The following is a 27,701-nucleotide window of genomic DNA, read 5'->3' on the forward strand; positions in this document are numbered from 1 at the left end:
TTTATATTTGCTTCTAAAAATTTTATGTTTAGTTCTTGTAATTAGGTCATTAACTGATTTTGAATTTAATTTCTTATATTCATCTGTACATGGATATTCAGTTTTCTCAACATCCTTTGCCCAACAGACTGTGCTTATTCCACTAAGTGGTCTTGGCACCCTTGTTGAAGTTCATCTGACCCATATAGGTTTACTTCTGGACTCTCTAGTCTATACTACTAGTCTATTTGTCTATCTTTATGCCAGTACTACACTGTCTTGATTACTATAGTTTTAAAATCAAGAAGTGTGAGTCCTACGACTTTGTTGTTTTCCAAAACTATTCAAGCTGTTTGGGATTCCTTTAAGTGTCCATACAAATTTTAGGATGCATTTTTTCTATTTCTGCCAAAAAAAAAAAAAATGCCATTCAAATTTGGATAGAGACTGGATTGAATCTGTATATCACTTTCAGTAGTATGGATATCTTAACAAAATCAAGGCTTCCAATCCATGAACATGGAATATCTATTTGTCTTCTTTAATTTCTTTCATCAATATTTTGTAGATTTGAGTGTACAGATCTTTCACGTACTTGGTTAAATTTATTCTATGTATTTATTTTGGGGAGATACTATTGTAAAGAGGGCTGTTTTCTCGATTTTCCTTTTGGATTGTTCATTGCTGGTGTATAGAGAAACTTAGCTGAACATTGTGTGCTGATTTTGTATTCTGCAACTTTACTGAATTGTTAGCTCTAGCAGGGTTTCTTTTTGGTGTGAGAATCCTGTGGGATTTTATAGAGGATTATGTGATCTGCAAACGGAGACAGTCTTACTTCTTTCTTTCCAATTTGGATTTCATTTCTTTTTTCTTCACAATTGCTTTGGTTAAAACATCCAGTGCAATGCTGAACAGCAGTGGTGAAAGGAAGCATCCTTGTCTTCTTAATCTAAAGAGTAATGTTTTTACCCACTTATTATTAAGAATGATGTTAGCTGTTTGTTGTTCATATGTGTGTGCATGCTCAGTCTCTCAGTCACTTCCAACTCTTTGCCACCCTAAAGACTGTAGCCCCCAGGCTCCTCTGTCCATGAGATTCTCCAGGCAAGAATACTGACGTGGATTGTCATTTTCTTCCAGGAATCTTCTTGACCCAGGGATCAAACATATGTCACCTGCATTGTCAGGCAGAGTCTTTACCACTGAGCCACCTGGGGTTCATAGATGCTTTTTATTACATTGACGAAGTTCTTGCTATTCCTAGTTTTCTGACTTTTTTTCCAATTGTAAAATAGTACTGGACTTTGTCAAATGCTTTTTCTGCATCAATTGTGATTATTATTTCCTTTCTTCATTTTGTTAGTGTGATGTGTTACAATGATTGATTTTCTTATAATGAACCACCCTTCTTTATTTCTGAGATAAATCCCACTTCGTCATAGTGTATTGCTGTTCAGTCACTCAGCCATGTCTGACTCTTTGTGAGCCTGTGAACTACAGCACACTAGGCTTCCCTGTCCTTCACCACCTCTCAGAGCTTGCTCAAACTCATGACCATTGAGTAGGTGATGCCATCCAAACGGCTCATCCTCTGTCATCCCCTTCTCATCCTGCCTTCAATCTTTCCCAGCATCAGGGTCTTTTCTAATGAGTCAGCTCTTCACATCAGGTATCCAAAGTACTGGAGCTTCAGCTTCAGCATCAGTCCTTCTAATGAATATTCAAGATTGCTTTCCTTTATGATTGACTGGTTTGATCTCCTTCCTGTCCAGGGGACTCTTAAGAGTCTTCAATACCACAGTTCAAAAACAGCAATTCTTCGGTGCTCAACCTTCTTTATGGTCCAACTCTCACATCCACACATGATTGGATGGACCTTTGTTGGCAAAATAATCTCTGCCTTTTAATATGCTGTCTAGGTTGGTCATAGATTTTCTTCCAAGGAGCAAGTGTTTTTTAATTTCATGGCTGTAGTTACAGTCTGCAGTGATTTTGGAAGAAAATAAAGTTTGTCACTGTTTCCATTTTTTCCCTTTCTATTTGCCATGAAGTGATGGAACTGGATGCCATGATATTAGTTTTCTGAATGTTGAGTCTTAAGCCAGCTTTTTCACTAGCCTCTTTCATTTTCATCAAGAGGCTCTTCAGTTCCTCTTTGCTTTCTGCCATAAGGGTGGTGTCATCTGCATATCTGAATTTATTGATATTTCTCCTGGCAATCTTGATTCCAGCTTGTGCTTCATCCAGCCTGGCATTTCTCATTATGTACTCTGCATATAAGTTAAATAAGCAAGGTGACAATATGCAGTCTTGAAGTACTCCTTTCCCAATTTGGAACCAGTCTGGTGTTCCATGTCCAGTTCTACCTGTTGCTTCTTGACCTGCATACAAGTTTCTTAGGAGGCAGGTAAGGTGTTCTGATATTCCCATCTCTTGAAAAATTTTCCAATTTATTGTGTTCCACAGTCAAAGGCTTTAGCATAGTCAATGAAGAAGTAGATTTTTTTTCTGGAATTCTCTTGCTTTTTCTATGATCCAACAGATATTGGCAATTTGATCTCTGGTTCCTCTGTCCTTTCTAAATCCAGCTTGAATATCTGGAAGTTCTTGGTTCACGTACTATTGAAGCCTAGCTTGGAGAATTTTTAGCATTACTTTGCTAGCATGTGAAATGAGTGCAATTGTGTTGTAGTTTGAACATGCTTTGGCACTGCCTTTCCTTGGGAATCCCTTTTCTTTGGGATTGCCTTTCTTTGCGTCATGGTGTATAATAAATCAATTTTTTTTTTCTCTCTCTACATTAGTTTCCCTGTTACTGATTTGTAGTTTTATTACATTGTCATAGGAGAAGATACACTGTATGATTTAAATTTGTGAAGTAACACATGGCCGATCCTAGAGAATGTTCCTGGCACTTGAGAGAAATATGTACACTGCTATTGTTGCAAGCAGTGTGATACATTTGTCTGTTAGGTCTACTTGTTTATAGTGGAGTGTAAGTCTGCTATTTCCTTATTGGCCTTCTGTCTACATGTGTTATTAATTATTGAGAGTAGAATATTTGTCTCCAACTATTATTGTCTATTCCTCCCTTCAATTCTCTCCTCTCTTACAGCATACTTTCCCATCTCCACTCTTGATCTTCTATGATCTCACTTCTGTCAGGCTATTAATTGTAACCACTTTCTCCTAGCACCCTTTCTATTTGATCTTTCCCGTAAACATTTAAATATGCTCATCTTTTCCCTCTTAAAAAAACTACCCTTTACCTTATATTCCCCTTCAGTTATAACTTTTCCTCTTTCTTCCTATGTATCATAGCTCAGATTCTTAAAAGCACTGTCAGCCCTCTCTTTGACCACTTCCTCACATTCCCTCCACAAATTTCTCTACCTATTACAATCTTTTCTCTGTCTGCTCAGTGAATCTTCTCTTGACAATGTCACAAACATCTTTCGACAAATTCAGTGATTGTTGTCTCCTTTCTTCCCCTACCTCAATGGACACTTTTAAGTGGGCTTCCCTGATAGCTCAGATGGTAAAGAATCCATCTGCAATGCAGGAGATACCTGTTCAGTTCTTGTCGGGAAAATTCCCTGGAGAAGGGACAGGCTACCCACTCCAGTATTCTTGGGCTTCACTGGTGGCTCAGATGGTCAAGAACCCACCTGCAACGTGGGAGACCTGGGTTCGATCCCTGGGTTTGGAAGATCCCCTGGAGGAGGGCATGGCAACCCACTCCGGTATTCTAGCCTGGAGAATCCTCATGGACAGAGGAGCTTGGCAGGCTACAGTCCATGGGGTTGCAAAGAGTCAAACACGACTGAGTGACTAAGCAAAATGACAAAACCATTTGACATTGTTGATTATTTCTTTTTTCTTGGGGTAATGTCTTCCCTCAGGTTTCAAGACACTTCATTTCCTGCTTTCCTTCCTTACTTCTTTGCCTATTCAGTTCCTTTGCAGGATCTTCTTCTGTCAGTCATTTCATCACTGGTGTTTTTCAGAATTCAATTCTTGCTTTCTTCTCACAATATACACTCCTCATGACTGCAGCTCCCATATATTTGCTAACAACTTCCATCATATGCTGATAACATCCAAATATACATTCCTTGCTTACAATGCGGACATTCTAATGAACATGCACACTTGAATATCCCACAGGTATCTCAAATTCATCATGGATGAAAATGAAATAGCTTGTCAACTTTCTTCACCTGCTGCCATTGTTAAGTTGCTTCAGTCATGTCCGACTCTGTGCAACTCCATAGACGGAGGCCCACCAGGCTCCCCCATTCCTGGGATTCTCCAGGCAAGAATACTGGAGTGGGTTGCCATTTCCTTTTCCAATGCATGAATGTGAAAAGTGAAGTCGCTCAGTCTTGTCCGACTCTTAGTGACCCCATGGACTCCTCCATCCATGGGATTTTCCAGGCAAGAGTACTGGAATGGTGCGCCATTGCCTTCTCCGAGACCTGTCCAAGGCCCCACTGTACATGAGGAGCAGGGTTTGGCTTGGTGGCCCTCCCCTTACCTCATGCCCCACTGCCTTAAATGGGTCTGCAGCAGCTAACATTTTGTTCTTCAGACATTTCTGTGTTAAATACTAATAAAAGCTTACAAATCCACAGGGAAATCAAAGTAAAACAATTCTGGTTTAACAGAAATAATCTCGTAACAAAAAAAGTTCAATTAAATAAGCACACTAATGATTCTGGCTGCTACCATAATAAAGGTACATAGGAACAGTTTTTTTTGTCTTCACTGTACAAAAGCAATATATACATGTCTTAGGAGCCTGGTCAGGATCCAGCTTTTTATTTTCTTGATGTGTTATTCTGCTGTTGCTGCTCCGCCAGGGCTTGCTGAAGGCGCATCTGCTTCCAGGAATAGTGCTGCCAGTGCAGAATTTGCTGCTCATCAATAAATTTCACACACTGAGCTTTCACCAGCTCCTTGCAGAAGTGTTCGTACTGGAGCAGTTCTAACATGTGTAAACACTGAGGGTACAGTTAAGGTAATTTGGGTTGTCTAAACACTGCACAAATTCCAACTCCAACTGAAACCGCAGTCGATTTCCAGCATCATCTGTCTCCATAGCGACGGTCGCGGCCATCACCAGCAGACACTCTAAGTCCCCAGCAACCCCACACGGCTAGGATCGGAGAAACGGTGAAGGTCTGGAAGTCGCGGAGTCCCCTTCCTGCCGAGGGTGTCCCATTCTTCACCTGGGTGCCCCCCAATTATAAAGTAAGTTTAATTCAAACATTATCTCTTCCAAGAACCCTTCTCTTAGAGCTTATAATCCCTGCTTCGTGCTTCCTATCTTTATCTTCTCCCTTACAAGATGATTTTTTCTCCAGCACTGGACTGTAGGATCTTTAAGGCAGATGCATGGTATAGTGAGCTGTGTGCCCAACACACAGTAAGTTCTCAGTAAGTATTGATTAAATAGAATCAGTTATACCTCAGTGTTGTAGCAGCACCGTGGTGTCTAAAGAAAATGATGCTTTGACCTAATCGTACACGTTGTACTGACCTGAAGCAGACCTAAGCCTTTCTCTTTCTAAGTTTGAATTACAGCTTTGATGTGGTCTTTCTTGTTTTTTTGTCCTTGTTCCTAATGTAAAAGTGTTTAACTGCTTCTTGGTTGTATTGGGTGGCACTGGAATAAGATTTTAACTGGGTATTCTTGAATTGCTTTTACAATAAACCAATTTTATAATCTTTAAATTTATCAGCTTTTTACATTTGTGTAAAAGAAAAATAGAAAAAAGAAATTAAAAAAATAGAACTGAATTAGCTTAAAATTAATATCTTCTCTACCCCAGAAAAATGTGAAGATCTCTTCTACAGTTCCTTCAAAGTTTTTTATATTTAATTTTGCATTATCATAAATAATATATGTGCTGTGCTGTGATAAGTCACTTCAGTCATGTCTGGTTCTTTGTAACCCTATGGACTATGGCCCACCAGCCTCCTCTGTCTATAGGATTCTCCAGGCAAGAATACTGGAGTGGGTTGCCATGCCCTCCTCCAGGGGATCTTCCCGACACAGGGACAGAACCTGTATCTCTTTTATGTTTCCTGCATTGGCAGGTGGGTTCTTCACTGCTAGTGCCACCTGGGAAGCCATGTGCCAGATCATTTTATTTCAGTGTGAGGATACCCATCCAAATGTTCTTAGACTTTTTGATTCTACTGATTCAAGAGTTGTTAAAGTCTTTGTTTCCCTCTTTGAGCATTACCCTCATGGGCTGTTTCAGTATATTGTGCCCTCATAGGCACCATTATGGTTTTTATAAGGCTTCACATAAAAACCTGTCAGACAAAAGAGCACATATTCTGTGATTCCATTTATGCAAATTTCAAGAACAGGCAAAACTAATCAGTGGTGATAGAAGTCACAATAATGGTTACTTCTCAAGGGTATTAACTTGGAACAGGCAAAAATGGGCCTTTAGAGTTATTGGAAATGTTCTATATTTTAAGTGGTGATATTTCTACAAGTGTGTGTATATATGTATTGTGTATATATATACATATATATACACAAATTCATTGAACTACATACTTAAGATATATTACTTTACTATAAGTTATATCTCAATTAATAAGTAAAACAAATACAACGAACCTATGGATTCCTGTTGTGTACTTTATTTTTCTTTTACATTCCTAATCAACCAGATGACAAGATACTACACTGGGAATTCAACTGAAATCAATGTGCACCTATCAAGTGTATATACAATATGTATACCAGGCAGAGAAGTAGCAAAGAGGAATTAGTCACCTCTAGAAGCAGAGGACAGGAAATGAGGAAATATCTCCCTGAGACTAGCACAACTGAGCAGAGCTTGAAGAACAAAGTCCATGAGGTAGACACGGGTCTAAAGGTATTAGAGAGAGCCAAATGTACAAAACATTGGAATGAAATAACAAAATATGTTCAAGGAAAGCCTAGTGGAATATAATATACAAGAAGAGGGCTGGAGAAGTCCAGGATGGAGTGTAGAAATTAAAAGCAACAAGCAAGGCTAGAATAAGAGGCTTATCAGAGAATCTTAGATCATGCTAATATTTTATTATATAAAATATAATAAAGGAAGTCATTAAAGAATTTTGAATAGGGAAAAATATGGTTAAGTATTTATTCTAGAGGCTGTGCCACGGGTCAACAGGCAGTAGTGGAACATACTAGAGGTCAGTTAGAAAACTATTATTGTAATTTAGGAGAAAAATGGTAATGGTCCAAACCAGGGTATGGAAACAGAGATCTTAGAATGGAAAAGAAGACCAAATGGGTGGCGCCCAAAATAATCCAAAGCCCATGAATTCTTTTATCATTCCTAAAACCTTCCTTATTTGTCTTCAGAAGCTTGTAAGTATTGAACAAAAGAGGGACAAAATCATCAAGGAAGAACTTGCTTTTCTCCTCTCATGCTTTTGAAATGAAAATATTCTACCTGTTTTTCTAGAGGAACCCTATCTCTGCCATCTTTTTACAATACAAATTTTGAAAAAGGGTAGGTAATTTGGAACTTGTCGAGGACAAATAAATGTCTTCAGTGTATTCTTCATAAATGCCAGTAAAAAAAAAGATTTAACCTAGATAGGTGACCTTGATGTGTATATACTCATAAATATGAAGGAAACTACTGAGAGTAAATTTCATGTTCATGTGATCTAAAAAAATATTCAGTATTATATTAATATCTAATATGAAATTTTTAGTTTGATTAATATAAATGTCTTTATATACTATCACATGTAAAATAGATGGTGAGAAGTTGCTATATAACAGATAGCTCAGCCTGGCACTCTGTGATGACCTAGAGGGGTGGGATAAGCAGGGGAAGTGGGGCTCAAGAGGGAGGAGATATATGTGTAATTATGGCTGATTTTTGTTGTTGCATGGCAGAAATCAACACAACATTGTAAAATCAATTTTCCTCTAATTAAAAAATAAAATGTTGTACCTAGGTTTACTAGAGCTCAAATGAGACCTTTCTATATGTTACAAATCTGACAGCAAGAAAAATAACTTGGTATCATGAAATTTTTATAAGTGAATTAAATGCAAGTGAAGTAAGAACTTTTAGGTGAACTTTTTAGAAGTAATTATGTTTTAGGAATATCTACTTAAACATAATCTCTCCTGGGTGATAGGGATAGAATACTGCAAAGAAGCCAATACTGACTCCATGCTGGAACTGTTTCTTTGACTTGCTTTTGTTATTACATACATACATAATGGCCTGATTTAAAGGACCCTGTTCCTCTGCCTGACTATAAACTAATGTGCCTTTGTTCAGCTTATAGAAAGACAATCAGACCCTGCCCACTTGTGAATAGAAGAGATTAACACATCCCTTCCAAAGGCTGACCCTTCAGATGTTTTATAAGACTGAAGACCCTTTTTACTTTACTTCCTCACTGCCCCTCCCTCTCAATTCTGCCTTTCAACTTTAGTTTCTCATTGTTTCTCTCTGGCTCTATATAAGAACCTGGCATCCAGATGCCAACAAAATGGTTACTTTGAGACATTAGTCTGCCATCTTTTTGGTCAGCTGGCTTTCCAAATAAAGCGGTATTCCTTGCTTCAACACCTCTCTTGGATTCATTGCCCTGTTATGCAGCAAGTACAGTAAGCTTGGACATGGAAACAAATTTGGTGAGGCAGCACAGGAGCCTTACTGCTCATGGCTAGCTGGCCCCAATCAGGGAATATTGAGACAAGGCCCTAAGCAGCTTCTGGGACCATTTGTCCTGAGGGTCTTTTCTTCAAGATTCCCTGAAGAGGCACCAGCTGCCCCAGCACCTGGGAATTGAGACAAGGAACAAACAAACTTCTAAAAGTCAACAGACTTGATTTTGTTCAAGGGTAAATCTACCCAATTTGATAGCCAGTTCAGCCAGTTTGCTTATTTATCTGCCGTTTTGTGTTACTAGTCAGTGGGCTCAATTTTGGAGGTGAAGTTGCTCTGCTATACACACCAGGAACATATTCTCCCCTTCAATTTGGGTTTTTCCTTTTTGAGAAAAGCCAATTTGGTTGGGTTACCCTGTTGGAAAGGGGAAGTGTTGTTTGACTCTACATTGAACCAGTTCATTGGGGAATTATTTCTTGTAAGACAAGCCTACCCTCATTGGAATTAGTTCATTTGTTTCATAGGGTAAATTTATCTACCTGATTTTGGAACCGGTTCATCTGTGCATCAATGCTGGAATTTGTTTGTGCCATCTTTCTTGGAATTTGCACATGTCTTTTGTGTTTTGGTGTTATCAAACTTATAAAAATGGGGAATATTTAATCTATCCCTAAGGATAGCTCTTTAGGGCATATATTAGATATACAAAGATCAGAAGAGCAATGGCCCCAGAATGGCTCACAATTATACAGTCTCTCAGATAGAAGCACAAAGGAAAGAAACACCCTGAAAATGAAGAGGCCCTAGGGCTCCCTTGGACCTGAGGCATCTGATTCTAGTTCCTCTACAGGAGCCCCAGGTAACTTTGACAGTAGGGAGCATCAGCTCCAGTTTAGAGAGCTCCCCCTGTGAGGGAAAACTCAGACCATTTGGACAAAGGTCACAGGTCTAATGGGACTAGAAAGTCACATTAATGTGACTTTCTGGTTGGCTAGGTTTTGGTATATTCTGGTACTTTGGTAATGCATAGATATCTGGTACTCTTTCCTCTAAGGCTTCCTCTACATCTTCTTGCTTCTATCTGCTCAAACCCTCTGCAAACAGGTGAGTGGCTATGGAAGCAATTGAGGAACTCTGGCCAGGGTTCCTCTCTGGTGTGTTCTGAAGGCCCACAGGTCACAGTGCCCCAGTAGCTGCCACCAAAGCAGGTGAGGGCTCTCCTTTCCTTTCCCTCCCTTAAGCTGAAGACCAGGCCAATTAATATCATGTGGGCACAAGTCAGGCAGAGAAAAGCCATTAGAGTGCCTGCCACTTGCAGACTCCAGTGACAGGATAAAGGAATCATGGAATGGACTACAGTATTAGAGTATCTGTCCCCAACAAGACAACTTCTGTGAAACTCAGATACATATTGGTTCAAGCAAAACACCGAGCCCACTCCCCTGATGGACATGTTCCCAGTAGGACTACAAGGCAGATTCCTCAGCCTGTCTTCCCTGTTGCCTTCACCTCTTTCCCCCTCAGTCCAGATTAATTTTGCAGAAGCTTGAGTGTTGTCACTTGGCCATCCCAGGAGGCCGTCTCCCCTATGAGAGATAATGAGAGATGAAACTTTCCTAAGGTAGCCACTCAAATTCTTTCAAAAATAAAAAAAAAATAAAAAGGAAAAAACAAAACTTGTTTTACAATGTAGTTTTTATAGCACCAGAGGGGAGGCTTCAAAAAGTCCTTTTACCACTTCCAAAATCTTGCCTGTTCATCTTAAGAGTCATGTAAATATTTTTAAAGGGGGGAAACAAAGTCATCCTAGGAAGAAATTGCCTATATCACTGAGAAGCAAATGTCTTCTCTGGTCTTCTCAAAAACCATTATCTCTGCTTTTTTTAAATGTAAATTTTAGAGTTATTGTTGTTCAGTCCCTAAGTCCTGTCTGAATCTGCAAGCCTATGAACTGCAGCATGCCAGGCTCCCCTGTCCTTCACTATCTCCCTGAGTTTGCTCAAACTTGCAAACTTTCAAACTTGCATCACTGAGCAAACTTCAGTGATGCCATTCAAACATCTTGTCCTCTATGGCACCCTTCTCCTCCTGCCTTCAATGTTTCCCAACATCAGTCTTTTCCAATGAGTTGGCTCTTCCCAGCAGGTGGCCCAAGTACTGGAGCTTCAGCTTTAGTATCAGTCTTTCCAATGAATATTCAGGGTTGACTACCTTTAGGATTGACTGGTTTGCTCTCCTTACTGTCCAAGAGACTCTCTCAAGAGTCTTCTTCAGCACTCAGCCTTCTTTAAGGTCCAACTCTCACATCCATACATGACTATTGGAAAAATGATAGCTTCAACTATACAGACCTTTGCCGGCAAATTGATGTCTCTTCTTTTTAATACACTGTTCAGGTTTGTCATAGCTTTTCTTCCCAGGACCAAGAGTCTTTTAATTTCGTGGCTGCAGTCATCATCTACAGTGATTTGGGAGCCCAAGAAAATGAAATCTGACACTTATTCCCCATTTATTTGCCTGAAGTGATGGGACCAGATGCCATGATCGTCTTTTTTTGAATGTTTAATTTTAAGCCAGCCTTTTCACTCTCCTCTTTCACCTTCATCAAGAGGTTCTTTAGTTCCTCTTCACTGTCTATCAATAAAGTGGTATCATCTGCATATCTGTAGCTGTTGATAGTTCTCCTGGCAATCTTGATTCTAGCTTGTGAGTCATCCAGCCCAGCATTTTGTATGATGTGCTCTGCATATAAGTTAAACAAACATGGTAACAATGTATAGCCTTGATGTACTCCTTTCCCAATTTGGAACCAGTCCATTGTTCCATGTTGAGTTCCAACTGTCGCTTCTTGTCCTGCATACAGGTTTCTCAGGATGCAGGAAAGGTGGTCAGGTATTTCCATCTCTTTAAGTATATTCCACTATTTGTTGTGATCCACACAAAGGTTTTAGCATAGTCAGTAAAGCAGAAGTAGATACTTTTTTGGAATTCCCTTGCTTTTTTATATGATCCAGTTAATGCTGGCAATTTGATCTCTGGTTCCTCTGACTTTTCTAAATCCAGCTTGTACACCTGGCAGTTCTCAGTTCATGTACTGCTGAAGCCAAGCTTGAAGGACTTTGAGCATAATCTTGCTAGCACATGAAATAAGTGCAATTGTATGGTAATTTGAACATTCTCTTGCAATGCCTTTCTTTAGAGAGGGTAAAGTAATTCAGAAGTTGTCTCATCCAAGGTAATTAGAAATTGCTTTTTATGCAAATGTTAATATTTAGCCATCTAGCCAAGTGAGCTTCATTTGTTCCACCTGTGAGAAACCCAATTTTAATCCAACCTCTTCTGTAAACTGGGTTTTACATTATTGCTGTGCCTGATTCAGGGCAGAAACCTTGGAGAAGTGAGGCCTCAATGTGCATTTACATGTATCTTTGTTTTTGGATAACATTGCTGCAGTTGATTTATAAAAAGAGCTCTATTTAATTGGCTTAAATAAAAGTAATAAATACTGACAAACCAATCAACTCATATGTAAGAGAAATTTAAAAATGACTTTCAGGCTCACATGAACTGGGAAATATTTAATATTAAATTGGTAGCTGGTATTAATGTTTAAGTTTGTTGATCTAATTTTAATGATATAGACATGTCCTGAGTCACCATCAAATTAACTATAATATTAAGCACAAGACTTTCATTTTGCCTAGGCTTAACATAAGCTAAATAAGGTATTATATCTATCAAAAATTTATCAGCAAGAAAAGTACCTCAATGTGGGGATGGGGGGAAACTGTAGGGATATCAAAATATGTGTTTTCAGTAGAAGATATGAGGAATTTTTTAAAAAATTACTGAAAAGAACTATGTATGATCAGGATTTCCTAAGACTAGATTGAATTTAGTTGAGTAAATGAATCATGTTGGGAGTAAGCTTAAGCTAAGACTTGGATTTGGCTTTTTCTTTCTGTTCAGAGAAAAAAGTATTCTTGGAATGCCATTTTTGATAACACATTATATGAGTTTCTTTGCCTTTAAGTGTTTTGTATTTGCCTTTGAGATCTCTGGTTACTTTGATTAAGGAATAAGGGTTATCCAACTTACTTTATCAATTGACCAGATGTTTAACTATGACTTTTAAGTCTTTTGTCATTTATAGATACATCTGTATTCTGATGCTGTTACAAAATGGGCTTTATTATCAAGGAGATTCACAGGAAAGCTATGGAAGCACTTAGTTCCACATCAAAATGATGGCTATTCAAGAATTCCAACCCATATGGATTAAAACAAGGAGCTGTCCTGCCCCTGGGGCCCCTAGGTATCCTGAGACTTTTATTCCCTGACCAACAGAGTCCATGCCACTACTCAGACTTGAAGCAGTTACAGAAGATAAGACCATCCTCCCCTGCTTCCCATAAGAATATGGGAGTAAAATCTCTGAGATGGGAAATGAAACAGGAGGGAAGAGGGCAGGGAACAACCTTTGAAAGAGTGACATAACCCTAGGACATTACAAGGCTGATTATAAGCAAACAGGTCCAACATGGTAGACTAGTCTGTTTCCACTAGACCTTGAGCCGCAGTACATGCTCTTTGTAACACATCAGGAAGCTAAGTGAGGCACCCACAACTGGGTGGTGACCCAATTCAATGTAAAGAAACATTTAGATAAAGAAGTGTAAATGAAACAACAGCTTTCTAGATAAATTTTAAGAAAATACAAATGGGATATGAGCTTTAAGTGAACTTTTAGAAATACATGTTTTAGGATCTCTCCAGATATTCTACAACTTAAAAGGTAAAATTTGTTAAAACAAATAAAGTAATGAGAGGTTTATGGAAAATGGACCCCAAAAAGGGTTATGTACATGATCAGTCAGGACTGACAAAGTTTCAAACAAGTTTAACTGAGTAAATGAAACTTTAAAGTAAGCAGGTGCAAAATGTAAATTTGGCTTTTTTCTCTGTTAAAACAGACAAGTTTTCTTAACATGCTAAACTGCGTTTGATATTTAAGTTTACCTTTTAAAGAATGTATTTGCCTTTGAAATTTTGTATAGCCACTTTGGCTAAGTTTCACAGTGACCCCTCTAGCTAACTTTGGGGTGCTTCAAAGAGCCCGTGAGTCACCCCAAAGGGAGATATTAAACTAATTAGGTTCACTTGATATGTTAATAGAGAGGTATTGCCAAGTGAGTAATAAATTTTAAGTTGCTAGAGATTATATAGAGTTCCTAAGAGTCTGATATGTCCAGGTAGAATATTATCAGTCATAATTCTAGTTATTTTCTGAAAGTATCATATGTCACAGCAGCAACTGGGTTGCTTTATCAATTGCATTGTAATTAGATTTAAATGTGCTTTCTTAAGTCTTTTTGAAGACAGTTATGGTTTCACTCTAATGCCATTGCAAAAATGCCTCCTCTTAAAAATTTATTAAAAAGGACTTTCGGAGAAAAACAAGTTCCTAACTTTCCAAACACAATGCTGAACTGAAAATTGAAGAATTCTACTAGAACACCTGATGACTTCATAAAGCCCTTAACAAAAAAGATTAGTTACACAGGAATGAGTAAATGGGTAAATATGGTTGTAATTTTTATGGTTTCTATCTAAAAGGACTACCGGTTTGTGTTTTCCAGGTGTAAGAAAAATTTTATTCTTCATTTAATTATGACTTGTAGTAATTTGGTAGATTATGCCTTTTGTGAGCAGAATGGAACATTTATCTTTTTCTCTCTACCTGGTTGATTCTGCCAGTAACATATGCTTGTCTCAAAAGATTAAGCCAAGCATAAATGTGCATGGCTAGTACAATGGAACTGCAAATAGGTCATTAAATCAGTCATAGCTCCTTTGGTCACTCAATTACTATAACTGGATTACAATTAGTTATACAAATCATTGTTTAAATTTTTTGTTTTCAAATAGTGCTTTGTGTCTCCCTGCTGCACTATGTCATTGTCAATGTTACTAGCTGCATTACTTATGTCCTCTCTAATTTATAAGACTGTTGTCTCTTGCAGTAACCAATGTGTAATCAGACTTCCAAAAATATTTGTGTGGCTAAATATTTTGAGAAAATCACATATATAACATAAAATGACTGTAATAGTGTGATTCTAGGTATGGAAAGAAGCAACAAGGGAAAATGTCTCCTGGATTATAGCTAGACAGAATCCAGACAATTTTTAATTATTGATGGGGCCTGGAGCGGCATATCAAGAATTTTGCCTGAACTAGGATAAGCCTCCCAGCCAGTGCTGTGGGACAAAAGTTGATCATGAAATGTCTTCCAAACATTGGTCAAATTCATGACCAAGAAGGGAAGACCTAAGGAATTGAATCGGCCATTGCAGCCCTTCAACATGAGCCAGTGGAACCCGAGGAAAGGAGAATACCTGCCATCCAGCAGTCATCACACTGCTGCCACTTCCTATGGTGAACCCTGAGGAAACTCTGAGAGTTCAGGATTACAGACCCCTAGGCAGTTGTGCTGTGCTGTCCTTAGTCATTCAGTCTTGTCCAACTCTTTGTGACCCCATGAACTGCAGCCTGCTAGGCTCCTCTGTCTGTGGAATTCTCCAGGCACGAATACTAGAGTGGGTATCTGTTCCCTTCTCCAGGGGATCTTCCCAACCCAGGGATAGAACCCAGGTCTCTTGCATTGCAGGCGGATTCCTTAAAGGTTGAGCCACCAAGGAAGCCCCCAGATAGCTGAGGTACGTATAAAGAAAATAATTTTAATGGGCCCTAACTCTTGCATCTTCCTATATTTAGAAAAGTACTATATTCCTTTAATTTGAAATGCTGCCTCCTGGATTTGAAGATCAGTATTTCTAAAGTCTACAAGTGTAAAGTAGACACTTTCCAAAGAGGAACAAAATGAAGACAAATCTTAACATGTGAAACATTGGCACTAATGGCAGACACTCCCAGAAAGATTCATCTGATGAAGCAAAATGGTCATCACCCCTTTTTCCCACAAGATTGTGGAATGGGCTTTGACAGTGCAGAATTGTTGCAAAGAATCCAATTCTGACTCCATAATGGAAATATTTCTTTGACTTGCTTTTGTTATTATGATCATACATAAATGTTGTGGTTCAGTCGCTAACTCGTGTTTGACTCTTTGTGACCCCATGGACTGCAGGACGGCAGGCTTCCCTGTCCTTCACTATCTCCCAGAGTTTGCTCAAACTCAGGTCCACTAAGTGGGTGATGCCATCCAACCATCTCATTCTCTGTGGCCCCTTTCTCCTTGTGTGCTTGATCTTTCCTAGCATCAGGGTCTTTTCCAATGAGTTGGCTCTTCCCATCAGATGGCCAAAGTATTGGAACTTCTTCAGCATCAGTCCTTCCAATGAATATTCAGGATTGATTTCCTTTAGGATTGACTGGTTTGATCTCCTTGCAGTCCAAGTGACTCTCAAGAGTCTCCTTTAGAACCACAATTAGAACACACCAATTCTTCAGCACACAGCCTTCTTTATGGTCCAACTCTCACATCCATACATGATTACTGGAAAAAGCATAGCTACGACTATAAGGACCTTTGATGGCATAGTAATATATCTGCTTTTTAATATGCTGTCTAGGTTTGTCACAGATTTTCTTCCAAGAAGTTAAGTGTCTTTTAATTTTGTGGCTGCAGTCCCTGTCCACAATGGTTTTGGAACCCAAGAAAATAAAATCTCACTGTTTGCACCTTTCCCCCATCTATTTGCCATGAAGTCATGGGACCAGATGCCATAAGTTTTGTTTTCTTGAATGTTGAGTTTCAAGCTAGCATTTTTACTCTCCTCATTCACCTTCAAGAGGCTCTTTAGTTTCTCTTCACTTTCTGCCATTAGAGTGGTATCATCTCCATATCTGATGTTGTTGATATTTCTCCCAGCAAACTTGATTCCAGCTTGTGATTCATCCAGTCCAGCATTTCACATGACAAAATCTGCATATAAGTTAAATGAACAGGGTAATGACATATAGCCTCAATGTATTTCTTTCTCAACTTTGAAGCAGTCCACTGTTCCATGCCTTGTTCTAACTGCTGCTTCTGGATCCACATACAAGTTTCTCAAGGGACAGGTAAGGTGGTCTGGTATTTCCATCTCTTTAAGAACTTTCCAGTTTGTTGTGATCCACACAGTCAAAGGCTTTAGCATAGTCAATAAAGTAGAAGTAGATGTTTTTCTGGAATTCCCTTGCTTTTTCTTTAATCCAGTGGGTGCTGGCAATTTGATCTCTAGTTTCTCTGCTCTTTCTAAATTCAGCTGGTACATTTGGAGTTTCTTGGTTCACATACTATCAAAGCTTAGCTTGAAGGATTTTGACCGTCATCTTGCTACCATATGAAATGAGTGCAAGTGTATGGTAGTTTGAACATTCTTTCGCATTGTCTTCTTTAGGATTGGAATTAAAACTGACCTTTTCAAGTCCTGTGGCTAATGGTGAATTTTGAAAATTTGCTAGCATATTAAGTGTACCACTGCCTGAATGTAAACTAATGTGCCTTTGTCCAGCTCATAGAGAGATAATCAGGCCCTTCTGACCTGTTAACACATCCTGATACTGAAGCTGGAACTCCAATACTTTGGCCACTTGATACGAAGAACTGACTCATTGACAAAGACCCTCATGCTGGGAAAGATTGAAGGCAGGAGAAGGGGATAACAGAGGATGAGATGGTTGGATGGCATCACCGATTCAATGGACAGGAGTCTGAGCAAGCTCTGGGAGTTGGTGATGGACAGGAAAACCTGGCATGCTGCAGTCCATGTGTTCACAAAGAGTGGGACACAACTGAGCAAGTGAACTGAACTGAACACATTCTTTCCAGACACTGACTCTTGGAGATGTTTTGTAAGACTGAAGAACCTTTTTATTTTACTTCTCACTGCCTCTCCTTCTCTATTCTGCCTTTTGACTTTAGTTCCTCATTGCTTTTCTCTCTCTTTCTCTTTCTGATTCTATAAATGAACATGGCATCCAGACCCTGAAAAGATGCTTAATTTGAGACATTAGTCTGCCATCTTCTTGGTCAGCTAGCTTTCCAGATAAAGTCATAATCCTTGCCTCAACACCTCATCTCTTGGATTCACTGGCCTGTTGTGCAGTGAGCACAATGAGTGTGGACTCAGTTACAAGAACCAGATAGTTATACAGGTCCCAGTAGGGGATTATAGATAGAGAGGGAAATCTAGGAAACTTTGGAAGACCACTGTAAGTTAATGATGGATCAGGAAAGCTATTGGAATGTCGTGGAATGAAGCAGGCTTTGTTATCTATAAAACAAACCATAAATAAAATTATGAGCTATGCCCCAGTCCATTAGGTGACAGAAAAATGTCGATCCCCTTCTACTGACTTGAATCTGCATTGACATAATCCTAGTTTGATTATAAAACCATAAATAAAATTATGAGCTATGCCCCAGTCCATTAGGTGATAGAAAAATGTTGACCCCCTTCTACTGACTTGAATCTGCATTAACATAATCCTAGTTTGATATACCCATGTGAATGCAGAGTTGCAAAAAATAGCAAGAAGAGATAAGAAAGACTTCCTAAGTTATCAATGCAAAGAAATAGAGGAAAACAGTAGAATGGGAAAGATTAGAGTTCTCTTTAGGAAAATTAGAGATACCAAGGGAACATTTCATGCAAAGATGGGCATAATAAAGGATAGAAATGATATGGACCTAACAGAAGCAAAAGATATTAAGAAGAGGTGGCAAGAGTACACAGAAGTATACAAAATAGATCGTCATGACCCAGATAACCATGATGGCATGATCACTCATCTAGAGCCAGACATCCTGGAGTGTGAAGTCAAGTGGGTCTCAGGAAGCATCACTATGAACAAAGCTAGTGGATGTGATGGAGTCCCAGCTGAGCTATTTCAAATCCTAAAAGATGATGCTGCTAAAGTGCTGCACTCAACATGCCAGGAAATTTTACAAACTCAGCAGTGGCCACAGGAGTGGAAAAGGTCAGCTTTTATTCAAATCCCAAAGAAAGGCAATGCCAAAGAATGTTCAAACTACTGCACAATTGCACTCACCATGCATGCTAGTAAAGTAGTGCTCAAAATTCCCCAAGCTAGCCTTTAACAGTATGTGAACTGAGAACTTCCAGATGTTCAAGCTGGATTTGGAAAAAGCAGAGAAACCAGAGATCAAATTGCCAACACCAATGGATCATCAAAAAAACAACAGAGTTCCTGAAAAACATCTACTTCTTTAGTGACTATGCTAAAGCCTTTGACTAGGTGGATCACAACAAACTGGAAAATTCTTCAAGAGATGGGAATACCAGACGACCTTACTTGCCTCCTGAGAAACCTGTATATGGGTCAAGAAGCAACAGTTAGAACTGGATATGGAACAACAGACTGGTTCCAAATTGGGAAAGGAGTATGTTAAGACTATTAATTATTGTCACCTTGCTGATTTAATTTATATGCAGAGTTCATCATAAGAAATGCTAGACTGGATGAAGCACAAGCTTGAATTAAGACTACCAGGAGAAACAGCAATTACCTCAGATATGCAGATGACACTACCCTTATGGCAGAAAGTGAAGAGGAACTTAGCCTCTTGATGAAGGTGAAAGAGGAGAGTGCAAAAGCTGGCATATATGTTCGATGTAGGATACAGGATGCTTGGGGCTGGTGCACAGGGAAGATCCAGAGAGATGATATGGGGTGGGAGGTGGGAGGGGGGTTCAGGATTGGGAACTCATGCACACCCATGGCTGATTCATGTCAATGTATGGCAAAACCAATACAGTATTGTAAAGCAAAATAAAGTAAAAATAAAAATTAAAAAAGTAATTAAATAAAATTATATTTAAACTTATAGAAAATATAAAAAAAAATCTGGCATAAAACTCAACATTCAAAAAACTAAGATAATGCCATCCAGTGCCATTACTTCATGGCAAATAGATAGGTAAACAATTAAAACAATGACAAAATTTATTTTCTTGTTTTCCAAAATCACTGCAGATGGTGACTGCATCCATGAAATTAAAAGACGCTTGCTCCCTGGTTGAAAAGCTATGACAAACCTAGGCAGCATATTAAAAAGCAGATACATTACTTTACCAACAAAGGTCTGTATAGTCAAAGCTATGATTCTTCCAGTAGTCGTGTATGGATGTGAGATTTGGACCATAAAGAAAGCTAAACGCTGAAGAGTTGATGCTTTGGTTTTGGAGAAGAGTCTTAGGAGTCCCTTCGACTGCAAGGAGATCCAACCAGTCAGTCCTAAAGGAAATCATTCCTGAATATTCATTGGAAGGACTGATGCTAAAGCTGAACCTCCAATACTTTGGCCACCTGATATGAAGAACTAACTCATTAGGAAAGACCCTGCTGTTGTGAAAGACTGAATGCAGAAGGGGATGACAGAGGATGAAATGGTTGGATGGCATCATTGACTTGACGGACATGAGTTTGAGCAAGCTCCAAGATTTAGTGACAGACAAGGAAGACTGGCATGCTGCATTCCATACAGTTGCAGACTCAGACACGACTGAGTGAGTGAACTGTTTGATCTCACAGGGTCAGACACTCCTCTGCCTGTTACAACAGAGAAGCTAGTGATATTATTATTCTCAAGTCTACTCAAAGGCAGTCTTTCTCTTCCCCATTTTCCTTTGATTACAAAATTGCAGCCCACACAATCCTCAGGACAGAGCATGCTCACCTGTCAGCTTGTATCTCTCCCAAACCTTCTATATTAATAAACCTACTTCATGCATATCACTTTGCCTCTTGCTGAATTTGTTCTGCACTGAGAAACAAAGAACCTGACCCTCAGTTCATCCAGACACCAGGTGAGTGATTCTAATTAAAACACCATGAGGCCAAGTCTCAATCAGGGTTTTGGGCAGGTTCAAGTCCCAGCACATGGGTTCAAGTTCCAGTCTGAGGTGCCCGGTTTCAAGGGTGTGGAAAAAAGGGAACTCTCCTACACTGTTGGTGGGAATGTAAATAGGTACTGTCAGTATGGATATCAATATGAAATTTCCTTACAAAACTAAAAACAGAACTATCATATGATCCAGTAATCCTACTTCTAGGCATATATCTAGAGAAAGCCATAATTCAGACTGATACATGCTACCCAGTGTTCACTGCAGCACTATTTACAATAGCCAGGATGTGGAAGCAACCTAAATGTCCATCAACAGTGGAATGGATAAAGAAGATGTGGTACACATGTACAACGGAATAATACTCATAAAAAAGAACTAATGTCATCTGTAGCAACATGGATGAACCTAGAGATTGTCCTACTGACTAAAGTAAGTCAGACATAGAAAGAAAGATATCATAGGATATTACTTATTTGTGTAATCTATGAAAATGGCACAAATGTACATATTTACAAAACAGAAATAGAGTCTCATGTGTCGAAAACAAACTTATGGTTACCAAGGTCTATGGGGGGAGGGTTAAATTGCGAGATTGGGATCAATGCATACACACTACTATATATAAAACAAATAACCAGCAAACATGTACTGTATAGTACAGGGTACTCCACTCAATACTCTGTAATGATCTAGATGGAAAAAATCTATAAAAGAGGATATATGTGTATGTATAACTCATTCACCTTGGTATACATAAACTAATCAGTTCAGTTCAGTCGCTCAGTCATGTCCGACTTTTTGCAACCCTATGAATTGCAGCATGCCAGGCCTCCCTGTCCATCACCAACTCCAATAACTAATACAAAATTTTAAATCAACTATACTCCAATAAAATTTTTTTGAAATATAATCTCTAGGTATTGAAAATTTATTTGATATTTAGAGTTGTTCTAAATTAAGCGACGGAAGTTTATTGAATAGCTAGGTCATGCCCAAATAAAATAAGATACTGAGGTATCAATTACTAAACAGAGTTTGATGCCACCCTGAGATATTCTCTTTGAGAAAGCACATGCTTTTAGAAATCATTGGTATTTATGTTTACTAATCTATAGAATACTGGTGTAGAAGATAGTTTATGGTTGCTTAAGGAAAGTAGGGTGTGTGGTTTGAACAAAATCAACTAACTTAGCATCATCAATAATGAATGGGACCAAATGGCATTTTGTGTCTCCTGATGTGATGCAATAGCAAGGACACAGCATCACCTATGTAGTCTTCTTACTAAAAATGTTCAAATTAATCTTGGTAAAGCAGACATGTTCAGATTGTGGGATGAATGCAGGACAACTGCCTGAACTTGTCAAAACTGCCAATGTTATGAAAAATATAAAGAAAAAAATTGTCTGTCTTAGTTGTTCAGTTGTGTCTGACTCTTTGAAACCCCACGGACTGTAGCCTGCCAAACTCCTCTGTCCATGGGCTTGTCCAGGCAAGAATACTGGAGTGGGTTGCCATTTCCTTCTCCAAAAAGAAAAGAATGAGAAGGCACTATTCTAGATTTTAAAAGACTAAAGGGGCATGACAGCTAAATACAGTGCATGATTCTTGACTGGATCCTGGATCAAAACAAATAAAAAGATATAAAGGACATTGTTAGGACAATTAGGGAACTTTGATATCAATGGTATATTAGATAATTGTATCAAAGTTGAATTTTTCTGAATATTATATCCTTGTTCTTAAGAGATACTCTTTGATGTGTTTAAGGCTTAAGTGTCATGATATCTGCAAGTTACTTCCAAATGGTTAGTGTGTGTGTGTGTGTGTGTGTATATATATACATATATATGTGTATACATACATATATACATACACACAAAGAGAAAGAAAAACATATGTAGAAAAACAAATGATGTATCTACATGAATGATGTCTTTTGACATTCCTGAAGAGTTGGAGTTTCATAAAATTTTTAAAAAATTGTGAAGAAAATAATGTTTGAAGCTATAAAGCTTATCCTTAATTCTAACTATAAATCCTGATGGTAAATTCAGAAATAAGCCAGTGTATTCAATTTTTTGGCATAAAATTTTCTGAAAAATAAAGGGAAAAAAAAGAATTAAGTAAAAGAATCAAAAAAAGAAATATCACCCAAAAAGAAGTCTATCAGACAAAATAGATTTTAAATTCAAGTGAGTCACTAAAAATGATAAAAAGGTATATCTATTTTAGACTTGTATGCACATAATAATAAACTTTTGAATATATATAAAGTACAAGAATTTATACAACTACAGTGGAAGATTTTAAATTGGTCTCAATAATTGATAGATGTAGTAAACAGAATTAATAGTGATATAGAAGACACCCAATACAATCAGTATGTTTAACAGACATTTACAGAATACTACATGAAACAATTAGAATATACAAAATATTTTCAAGCACACATGAAACACTAATTGATCATGTTCTTTAAAACATGAAGCATATCTCAACATATACTAAATAATCAGTATCATGTAAACCATGTTGTCTGTATTAAGTGCAATTAAATGGAAAAGAGTAACAAAAATGCTAAGCTAAAAAATAACCATGTGCTCCAAAGGAAGAAATAAAGCTATCCCTGTTTGCAGATAACATGATACTACATGTAGAAAATCCTAAAGATGCCACCAGTAAACTACTAGACCTCATCAATTGTCAGTAAAGTTGCAGGATACAATATAAATATATAGAAATTCATTGCATTTCTATACACTAATAATGAACTATCAGAAATTAAGGAAACAATCCCATTCACTATTGCATCAAAAAGAATAAAATACCTAGAATAAAGCCACCTATGGAGGTGAAAGACCTGTACTCTGAAAACTATGACACTGATGAAACTGAAGACAAATAGATAGATATACTATGTTCCTGGATTGAAAAAATAAGTATTGTTACAATGATTATACTACCCAAGGCAGTCTACAGATTCAGTGCATTTCCTTATCAAAATATCAATGGCATTTTCCACAAAACTAGAACAAAAAAATTTTAAAATTTGTATAGAAACACAAAAGGTCCCAAATAGTCAAAATGATCTTGAGAAAGAACAGAGAAACATGCTCCCTGACTTCAGACTATATTACAAAGCTACAGTAATCAAAAACAGATGTGTAGATCAATGGAACAAGACAGAAAACCCCAAAACAAACTCACACAGCCACAGCCATTAATCAATGACAAAGGAGGCAAGAATACACAGTGGAGAAAAGATAGTCTCTTCAATAAACGGTGCTGGGAAATCTGGACAACTACATGTAAAAGAATCAAATCACAACATCCTCTAATATCATATACAAAAATAAACTCAAAATGGATTAAAGACCTAAATGTAAGACTGGACACTATAAAACTCCTAGAGAAAGACTCAGGCAAAACACTGACATAAATTGTGCAATATTTTTTTAAATCTGTCTCTTAAAGGAAACAAAAGCAAAAATGAACAAATAGGACCTAATCAAATTTAAGTTTTTGCACAGCCAAGGATACTATCAATAAAAGGAAAAGACAAGCTACTGAATAGGAGAAAATATTTGCAAATGATATGACCAATAAGGGATTAATATCCAACATATATAAATAGCTTATACAATTCAATATCATAAACACAGCCCAACTGAAAAACGGGAAGAATAAGATAGACATTTTTCCAAAGAGGAAGTGCAGATGGCCAACAGGGACAGGAAAACATGTTCAGCATTGCTAACCATCAGGGAAATGGAAATCAAAACCACAATAAGATATCACCTCATACCTGCCAGAAGGGCTATCATCAAAAAGAAACACAAATAAAAAATGTCAGAGAATATGTGAAGAAAAGGGACCCTTGTACACTGTTGGTGGGCACAGAAATTGGCACAGACACTGTGGAAAACAGTCTGAAAGTTTCTCAAAAAACAAAAAATAGAACTACTATTGTTGCTATTGTTTAGACTCTAAGTCCTGTTCCACTCTTTTGCAACCCCAGCCCACCAGGCTTCTCTGTCCAGATTTCCCAGGTAAGAATACTGGAGTGGGTTGCCATTTCCTTCTTCAGGGGATCTTCACAAGCCAGGGATCAAACCAATATCTCCTGCATTGGCAGTCAGATTCTTTACTCAGCCACCAGGGAAGCCCACAATGGACTACTCCTCGGCCATAAAAAAAAAAAAATGAAATTATGCCATCTACTGCAACACGGATGGACATGGAGGGTATTATGCTAAGCTAAATAAGTCAAACAGAGAAAACAAATACTGTACGGTATCGCTTATATGTAGAATAAAAAAAATTTTAAAAATAAAAAAAACTAGTGAATATAACCAAAAAGAGGTTTCTCAAGTGGCACTAGTGGCAAAGAATCCACCTGCCAATGCAGGAGAAGCAGGTTCAATCCCTAGGTCAGGAAGATCCTCTCAAGGAGGGCATGGCAACCCACTCCAGTATTCTTGCCTGGAAAATCCCATGGACAGTGGAACCTGGTGGGCTACAGTTCATACACACATAACAAAAAAAGAAGAGACTCACAAATATAGAGAACAAACTAGTGGTTACCAGTAGGGAGAAGGGGGAGTTACAAATTATTGGGTATAAGATTGGCTCAAGGATATATCATACAACATGGCAAATATAGCCAATATTTTGTAATAACTGTAACTGGAAAGTAATCTTTAAAATGTTTAAAGTTTTTTTCAAAATATATCCATGTACCCACATCTTGGTTTCCAAATACCATCTCCCACAAAAAGGTACCAGAGATCCATAAAGAAATTGGCAATGAAGCAGGGAATACAAAACAAGCATAAAAGTTAAAAAGTAAGGAAATGGCTGAAGTCAAGTATGTATTAATCATGGGAATATGTCAAATGGACAGAGAATCCAGCTTGAATAGGTTGCCACTGGGACAACTTGAGCATTAAAATAAATAATGATAGCAATAGCATACTCATGAAATAAAATAAAAATCTATGTGTCCAAACCAATATAAACAAATAAATAAATGGAGGAGGAAAAAACCTCTTCCTTGAAGCAGAATACAAAGTAATAAATGTAGTGAAAAGATGACATTTGAAAATGATCATTTTAGGATCTCCCCGGTGGCACAGTGGGTAAGAATCCACCTGCCAATGCAGGGGACACAGGTTAGATCCCTAGCCCAGGAAGATTCCACATGTTGCAAAGCAACTAAGCCTGTGCACCACAACCACTGAGCCCACGCTCTAAAGCCCACAAGCTTCAATTACCGAGACCGTGTGCTGCAACTACTGAAGCCCATGAGCTCTAGGGCCCAAGAGTACAACTACTGAGCCTGTGTGCCACAACCACCGAAGCCCGTGAGCCTAAAGCCTGTGCTCTGCAACAGGAGAAGCCAAGGCAGTGAGAAGCCCAGGCGCTGCAATGAAGAGTAGCCCCTGCTCACCGCAACTAGAGAAAGCTCACACAAAAGCAACAAAGACCCAGTGCAGCCAGAAAGAAAGAAAATGACCATTTTGCAGCCATTAGGGGTAATAACTCGGAGAAGGCAATGGCAACCCACTCCAATACTCTTGCTTGGAAAATCCCATGGGCAGAGGAGCCTGGTAGGCTGCAGTCCATTGGGTCGTGAAGAGTCGGACACGACTGAGCAACTTCACTTTCACTTTTCACTTTCATGCATTGGAGAAGGAAATGGCAACCCACTCCAGTATTCTTGCCTGGAGAATCCCAGGGACAGAAGAGCCTGGTGGGCTGCCATCTATGGGGTCACACAGAGTCAGACATGACTGAAGCAACTTAGCAGCAGCAGCAGCAGCAACATGATAATAACTGATTCAGTCAAGAATTATCAATGGATATTAAAGCCAGCAGATTTTAGTTTGAGGAGGAATAGGATACCTACACAGTTTCAAAGTACCCCATGCAAATTTATTAACTATAAAGCAGAGAATGGAAACTTAGAGTGCATTAATCTAGTAAACATCATCTTAACCAAGTAATCAAGGTTAACATTTCTTCTAAGGGGTCAAATCAGCATTATGTGCCACTGATATGCTGCCCTGAGAACAATACATTACTTCTCTGACATTCCTGCCAAATTCCATAATCTAAATATAATAATGAGGAATGGGCACACAGATTTAAGTTTAGGAACAACCTATAAAACAATTGTCTACAATTGTCCAGAAATCTTTAAACTGGCATTGTCATCAGAGACAAAGAAAGGTTGAACTGTGCCAGGTTAAAGAAAACTGAAGAAACATGGAACTAAATGCAGCACATCATCCTTGATTGAAACTTTGATCAAGAAAATAACACAGCTATAAAACACATTATTGGAACAAACTGGTCAAAGTGCAATATGGTCTAGATAATAATATTGGAATACTAATTTATGATATACTACAAAGCTATAGTAATCAAAAGAGCATGGTGCTGACATAAAAACAAACACATAGGCCTTGGAACAGAATTGAAAGCCCAGAATAAAACCTTGCATATACAGTCAACTAATGTTTGACAAGGGATTCAAGAGTACTTAATGGAGAACAGATAGTCTATTTCATAAACAATGCTGAGAAAACTGAATATTCACATGAAAAAGAATAAAACTGGAGCCCAGTCTTACACCACTGGCAAAGATTAATTCAAAATAGATTAAAGACTTAAAATTCCTAGAAGCAAACAAGTAAAAAGCTTGTTGACATTTGTCTTTGCAATGATTTTATGGATATGACCCAAAACGTAAGCAACAAAGGCAAAAAATAAACAAATGGGACTACATCAAACAAAAACCTTCTGCACAGCAAAAAAAAAAAAAAAAAAATCAATATGAACAGGAATCTGTGGATGGGGAAAAACATTTTAAAACACATATCTGATAAGAAATTAATATACAAAATATATACTCATACAACTCAATATCAATAAAACAAATAATCTAATTCAAAAAGGTACAAAAGACCTAAATAGACATTTTCCCAAAGACATACAGATCGCCAACAGGTATATGAAAAGGTACTAAACATCATTAATCATCAAGGAAAAGGAAATCAAGGCCACAACGAGATATCTCACACTTTTTAGAATGGCTATTAACAAAGGCAGGAGATAAAAAAATGCCTGTGATGATATAGAGAGAAGTGAACCCTTGCATATTCCTTGATGGGAGTGT

General features: G+C 38.1%; 1 protein-coding gene and 1 pseudogene across 4 annotated transcripts in view; both read right to left on the reverse strand.

Annotated features, from left to right (window-relative positions):
* Nucleotides 1-27,701, reverse strand: part of NBDY (negative regulator of P-body association) — a 62,961-nt gene that overhangs the window by 28,563 nt on the left and 6,697 nt on the right. The window contains exon 3 of one of the 4 annotated variants that reach the window (XR_011446131.1): nucleotides 7,952-10,225. The exons of the other annotated variants lie outside the window; for them this stretch is intronic. The gene's annotated coding sequence lies outside the window, so the exon portion shown is untranslated. Of the gene's footprint in view, nucleotides 1-7,951; nucleotides 10,226-27,701 lie in introns of those variants that run through there. 4 annotated transcript variants of the gene reach the window in all.
* On the reverse strand, nucleotides 4,788-5,185 carry LOC138930226 (mediator of RNA polymerase II transcription subunit 31 pseudogene; annotated as a pseudogene).

The sequence above is a fragment of the Ovis canadensis genome, chromosome X (assembly GCF_042477335.2).
Source record: "Ovis canadensis isolate MfBH-ARS-UI-01 breed Bighorn chromosome X, ARS-UI_OviCan_v2, whole genome shotgun sequence".
In the NCBI taxonomy this organism is placed as follows: Eukaryota; Metazoa; Chordata; class Mammalia; order Artiodactyla; family Bovidae; genus Ovis; species Ovis canadensis.